General features: G+C 34.8%; 1 pseudogene; it reads right to left on the bottom strand.

Annotated features, from left to right (window-relative positions):
* Window positions 1-1,873: 1,873 nt before the first annotated feature.
* On the bottom strand, window positions 1,874-6,684 carry LOC127103969 (ACT domain-containing protein ACR8-like; annotated as a pseudogene).
* Window positions 6,685-7,292: the final 608 nt, after the last annotated feature.

The raw sequence follows: 7,292 nt of genomic DNA on the forward strand, positions 1-7,292 counted from the left end.
CTGGATAAGATTCTTGAGTACCAAAGACGGATATAACTCTGCGTACGTCATAGGAATAGGGTCAAAAGAGACCTTCTTCCTCTCAAAATTTTGCTGATGATTGTTGTTGTTGCAGTTGGCTCTTTGTTGTGGTTGTTCTTGCTGATGTTGTTGAATTGGTACTGATTGATTGGTTGAATTATTGGTGAAAATTGGAATTACTAATGATACTTGATGTTGTTGCTGTCATGGTCTAACATTCTTCCTCACATGAGGCCTCCTCTGCCTCCCCACTGATACTGCATTAGTTTCTCTCTCCTTATTCTTGGAGAAACTCCCACCATACTTCTTGCTAGCTAACACTTCATCTTTAGACAAACTTCCTTCAAAGACTCCTTCTTATAGTCACATCCCCATGTTCACCATTTCGGTGAAATCATTAGGAGAACTAGAAATCATGGCTTCATAATAAAATGAACTCAACATCTTCAGGAAAATCTTAGTCATCTCCTTTTCCTCCAAAGGTGGATTGATCTGAGCAGCCAACTCCCTCCATCTTTGAGCATATTCTTTGAATGTCTCTTGATCCTTCTGAGACATAGACCTCAACTGATCTCTATCTAGCGCCATATCTACATTATACTTGTACTGTTTGACAAAGGCCTCACCCAAGTCATTGAAAGTATGGATGCTACCACTGTCCAGACCCATGTACCATCTAAGGGCAGCTCCAGTCAGACTATCCTGGAAGTAGTGAATAAGAAGTTGATCATTATCAGTTTGAGTAGACATCTTCTTGGCTTACATAACAAGATGGCTCAACGGGAAGGTATTCCCTTTGTATTTTTCAAAGTCTGGGACCTTGAACTTCAACGGAATCTTGACGTTGGGAACCAAATAGAGTTCAACAACATTCTTTCCAAACATATATTTTCCTCTCAGAGACTTCAATTCCTTCCTCATTTCAAGAAACTGATCCTTCATTTCATCCATCTTCTCATAGACAGCTGGACCTTCAGACGGCTCAGAATGGTAGATAGTATCCTCGACACGAGGAAGACTGTGAATAATAGGAGGAGGCACAAACATGACTGGGCTAGATGTCGACAGAGAAACAAAAGTGGGCACATGCCCTTTAGGCACAAAATTAGGTGGCATTCCCCAAGGGAACCTAGTTGGCATAGCAGGAACAGACTGGCTGGCAGTAGCACCAGTTATAGATGGCGAAGCAAACTTTGAAATCACAGTCCTCTGAAGAGGGGGAGTTGCAGGAGGCGGAGTCGACTGGTTCTGAGCATCTATAACAGACTCCACCAGGGTTGTGAGTCTGGCAATCTCGTCTTTCAGTTCTCTATTCTCTTGCTCGGGCTTCTCCATTCTTTTCAAACGATTAGCTCGGGTGTTGTAAGGATGAGTCAGCTTGGCTGATACATGAAGAAGAACTGATAAGACACCTGGAGGAAGAAACCTGTTATGCAAATGATGCATGAAATGCAACGTTTTTTATTTTAGTTTCAAGGAACATGTGAAGTCCTATTTGAAAATATAACAATAATTAATAATAACAATTCAATTGTCCATAAAATCTCTTTTTATTCATAAAATTGGAAGGATTACACTAAGTATAATTTCAGAAACTAAAACACAAATATAAGAGAAAATAAACTATCATCCTAAGGATCCCTAGCAGCTGCATCAGATGATCTGACTATGGCAGCATACTTCCTTAGGATGCGTCGAATCTCGGACTCAAAGGATGTCTTCATCTGAGCCTTCTCGAGGACAACTAGAACAACTACTAAATATCACCAATTTCCTATCATTCTTAACTTTTTATATACAAAAACCTAATCTTAAGCAAATAATATTACCATATACAAGCATTTGTTTAAGATCATGATTTAATTAATCCTAAACTATACATATTTTTCTCACAAGGCTCCCAATAGACCACAACACTAAACCACCAATTCCACCTGATTGATCCTTTCTTTTTGCCTTCTCATGATATATCAATGGCAACTCATTCACTTCTAACCTGCTTAACCCAATTTTTTGCCTTACATGCTATGATTTTTGGATCAACTTGGTTTCTAATCACATATGTTACATAAAAAGACATTTGTAATAATGTTTTCTATAGTGGAGAAAGGTTAAAATCGTAAAAAAATGATTCGACAAACATATACCTCAAATGCCCTTATCTCTACAGAAGCTTTTAGACATTGAATTAGGCATTTTCGCTTAGGTTCTAAACTAATTGGTGTACCATCATTGTCTTATATAAAACTCCTAAAATAATCAATGATTTGAAATTTGAATAACAATACACATAAACTAAGAAAACATGTATACTACTTCATTTCATGTAAGGAATTTGACGAGTAACTATTACCAAGTAAACTCAGTTACTATTCATATTGATGGTTGTGTGAAACACGACATACTCAATGTCTATCAAATTGCATACGACATCAAATAATAGTTTGATTCAATCTTTGTACTGAACATTCACAGCTAAATAACCCCTTTTTTGCTCAATTCTAGACCATCACTACAGTGTCGCTTGAAATGAGCTTGAGAATGGGAGTCCTCTCGTAGTCTCGATCAGCGAACATCATTTGATGCAACCTTCTTTCACTATGTGTGAGTGAAGTTGAGACAATTTTTTATAGTTCTAATGTCATTGTCTTCCTTCAAAATAAATTTTAAACTAACTTCAATCTTTTTAATCTTTTGAGAATCATCAATAGTGGTTCCAGAATCACATTCTTTAACATAGAATAAAGAAACAATGCATTCATTGTGAGTCCAAACCTTAGCTTCAACAACATCATATTGAAGATCAACAAGTTCCGTAAAAACCTCCGATAGAAGACAAAATCTATCGATTCCCGTTAATTTAAGCGTAGTGAGACCGGTCGAGCAATTAGTCCTTACATTGTGAGCACTCACAAGCGACCGTTGCAACATTCAATCAAAAACTAAGATTGACATTAACAACATTAACAAGAATTCCACTTCTTAAGGTATTAATAATGTCTTATTGTTAGTTATTCTCTCACCTATTCTGTATATTTTAAAATGTTCTCGTCGATTAGCTTGTTTCCATTTTGATCAATGACATGGAAAAATGTGCGTTGAATAACCAGAGATTAATATTCAACTAAATACAGTATCCAATTTAGCAGAAGAATTACAAAATCAAAATGAAAAATTTAAAAGGGAAATGGATACTAGCTTACCATCCATGAACCATGAACCATCAAAGGATATATATGCTTTCTTAATTACAAGTTTCAAATCAATGAGAATTTGTATTCCATCAATTTAACCACAATTTCTTCTTGCACTACTAACCTATAAATTTCAGTAAAAAGGAGATTATGATTATTATTATTATTATTATTATTATTATTATTATTAATTTGAACTTTCTAAGTTCAATTAAAAAACAAATTGATACCTTATATATTTAAATGATAGTGAAAATATTTAAATGAATTATAACCACAAGAATATTATAACTTTTCTGTTGTATTCAAATAGAGTACAAGAATTTTAACCGCAATTTACCTAAGTTATTAGTGGATACACTTCCATTGACAAGTAATCCTTGCACCCGTCAACATTAGAAATTAGTGAAATTGAGCATTTTATATCCATAATATTTCTCTGAAGGTTCTCATCACTTCATCTAGAAGTCTCTTCTCGTCTTTTGTGCATAACTCTAGTTGAACACCATGTAATCACATAATTAGCAACTAATAAATCTTAAACACTCAATAAACAAAGGTTAAATCTTTAAAAAATTATTCAATAAACATATGCCTCAGAGGTCCTTCTCCCCATAGAAGCTTTTAAACATTGAATTACGCATTGTCGCCCGGGTTCCAAACTAATTGGTGTGTCATAATTATGTCTTATATAAAACTCCTAAAAAATAATTAATTATTTGAAATTTGAATATCAATAAACAAAACTTAGAACATAAACTAAGAAAACATGTATATTGCATTTCATGTAAGGAAGTTGACGAGTAACTATTACCAAGTAAGCTCGGTTACTATTCATGTTGGTGGTTGTGTGAAACACGGTTACTATTCGTGTTGATGGTTGTGTGAAACACGTCATACTTCATGTTTGTCAAATTGCATACAACATAAAATCATAGTTTAATTCGATCTTTGCACTGAATATTCATAACTAAATAGCCCCTTTTCTGACCAACTCTGGATTGTCACTATAATGTCATTGGAAATGAGATTGAGAATGGGAGTCCTCTCGTAGTCTCGATCAGAGAACATCATTTGATGCAACCTTTTTTTAATATGCATAAAAGACATAGAGACACAACTATTTGTAGTTCTAATGTCATTGACTCCCTTCAAAACACTTCTTAAACGAACTTCAATCTTTTTCTATTGTACTCAAACACAGCATAAGAATTTTGACTACAACTTACCTAAGCTATTGTTATTTATTTTATTCCTTTACATTTTGTTTGACAGAGTACTATAGATGGATAGGCTTAAAACTTAATGGAGATTAAAACTTTGCTAGTTTCTTTTCTAGTAACAGACATTGCAACTTTTTCATTTTTTCAAGAATGGACTCAACAACTTAGTGAACCTTCAATAATTGATCTATACTAAATTGTACCAGGAAATACTGAGATACTGAGTTGTATCGAACTTATTTCAATATTGATTTGATCTAATTGGTAAATTGTGATAATCAAACCAATAACGCCTAAACTAACCCCATATTTTTACAGTTGTTAACTTTTTTATGGTATTCCATTATAGTTTCTCCATTTTTGTGTTCTAGTTATCTAACTGAAAGTGAACACGTGTTCATCCCAATGTTTTGTTTGTGTTGAACATGATCCAATATAATTATAAACTCAAATTTATAATAGACATATTTAGAATTCCCATAAATTAAAAACAAAAATAGCCACCATATGGTAAAATCAAACAAAATTAATGAAAGTTGATCTACACAAAGTATGATATTAGAAAACCTAACTCATCTAAATCTTTACATGTTTTTTCTAGAAATTTCCATATTAGCATAGAAAAGAGAAACTGTAGATTTTTAAGCAACAGAACTACCGATTGCAAAACTCTGAATTACAGTGGAGCAAAACAGAGCAATAGAACGAACAGTTGCAGATCCATGATTAGAGATTTGCAACCGAACTAAATGAAAATGAGGGTTCAAGCGCTAGGGTTGATTGTTAGGTTTCGATATTGATACTGATGTTGAATAGGTGTGATTCGAACTTCAAATCATTGTTAGGGTTTAAGTTTGAATGATTTTAAAAGGAAAAAGGGAAAATTGAAATTGAAATCGAAATGGTGTGAAGGAAGATGAACCGTGGAAAGAATGAAGAAGAGGTTGTTGGGTTTTTGGAGACGAAGATATGAAACAACTTTAGGTTTTATTTTTCTATTTAATTCATAATGAATAAGATTAATATTTTTTATTTAATATTAATTAAATTTTTATTATTTAATAAATAACTAAGAACATGTGAATATTAAAAAAAAGGAAGAGCCAAAAAAACACCCCATTTTTTTTCCTGTAGAATAAGGGAAGAGAGAGAAAACATGACATTTAAAAGTATGGATATTAAAAACAATTAAGTCTATAATGGCGGTTGAAACCGCCATTTTACTACGCACATTACGCAATAATCAATCGTAAATTATGGTGGTTTTAATTAAACACCATAACAAAACCTTACGTGTTTTTTTATAGTGTCATATGTATCTTATCGGTGTAGATCTGACATTTATGACATATTTACAAATGATGGTGGCAACCAACCTCCATTGCCATCCAATAATAGATTGCCCTCAAGATCTTTTTAACCATAGTATGCCCACTGACATGCGTCCCAGAGGAGCCTTCTTGAATTTCAATTATGATTCAGTCTGCTTCGTATCTATCCATGCACCTGAGCAAGAACGAGTCACAATTCCTCTTGTAAAGTACATCTCCATTTAAGAAAAACTTAATTGAGAGCCTTTGGAGGTACTTCTTATCCGTAATGGATGCATTCTCTAGATATTATTTCTTCTCTAGATACCTCTTTATATAATAGAATCATGGTTGACCATCAAATTCTTCTTCGGTTGCCAAACAGTACGCTGGTTCATCCAAGTAGTCAATGCGGATAGATGATGCTTCATTATTCCAATTAACCTTAAACATGTATTCCATAGTGGCCAAGGCATATTCCAGTTGGTTCTCCCCTCGAGGAATATGGTGGAATTAAATCTCATCAAAGTATGGGATTAGCTTCAAGACATGCTCCTTGTACGGGATCAGCTTGTGATCTCGAACTTCCTAATCTCCCCTAATTTGACTAATTACCAAGGCTAAATATCCATAGACTTCAAGGATCTTGATCCTTAAATCAATGGTTGCCTCTATGCCGAAGATGCATGCTTCATACTCCGTCATATTGTTACTGTAGTCAAAGTACAACCTTGTAGTGAAAGGCAGATAAAAACCGGTTGGAGAGGTGATGATTGCCCCAATTCCATTTCCTTGGGTATTGGAAGCACCATCAAACCCGACCGTCCATCGTGATTCTGGTTCGGGTCCTTCCTCGGGGCCTGGAATGTTGCAATCTCTAATAAGCATAATGTCTTCATCAGGGAAGTCGAAACACATGGGCTGATAATCCTCCATGGGTTGATTGGTCAGATAATCAGACAACACACTACCCTTGATGGCTTTCTACGTTACATGTTGGATGTCATATTCTGTTAGTGCCATCTGCCAACGGGAAACTCTTCCTGTGAGAGCAGGCTTTCCAAAAATGTACTTGATCGAATCCATTTTGGAGATCAAGAAAGTTATATGTGTCATCATATATTGCCTTAAGTGTTTAGCAGCCCAATAAAGTGCATAACATGTCTTCTTGAGTAGTGAGTACCTTCTCTCGTAGTTGGTGAACTTTTTGCTTAGGTAGTAGATTGCGTGCTCTTTTTTACCCGTTTCGTCATGTTGTTCAAGAACACATCCCATAGTCCCTCAAGAATTGTTAGGTATATGATAAGAGGTTTGCCCAACACACGAGGCATCAATATTGGTGGCTCTTGCAAATATTCTTTTATCTTTTCAAATGCCTTTTTGCAATTATCATTCCACTCGATCGCCTGATCCTTGTGGAGTAACTTGAATATTGGCTCGCATGTGGTTGTAAGGTGAGATATAAATCTAGCAATGTAATTTAACCTCCCTAAGAATCCACAAACCTCATTTTCAGTTCTTGGTGTTGGCATACTTTGTATGGC

The sequence above is a fragment of the Lathyrus oleraceus genome, chromosome 7 (assembly GCF_024323335.1).
Source record: "Lathyrus oleraceus cultivar Zhongwan6 chromosome 7, CAAS_Psat_ZW6_1.0, whole genome shotgun sequence".
Classification (NCBI taxonomy): domain Eukaryota; kingdom Viridiplantae; phylum Streptophyta; class Magnoliopsida; order Fabales; family Fabaceae; genus Lathyrus; species Lathyrus oleraceus.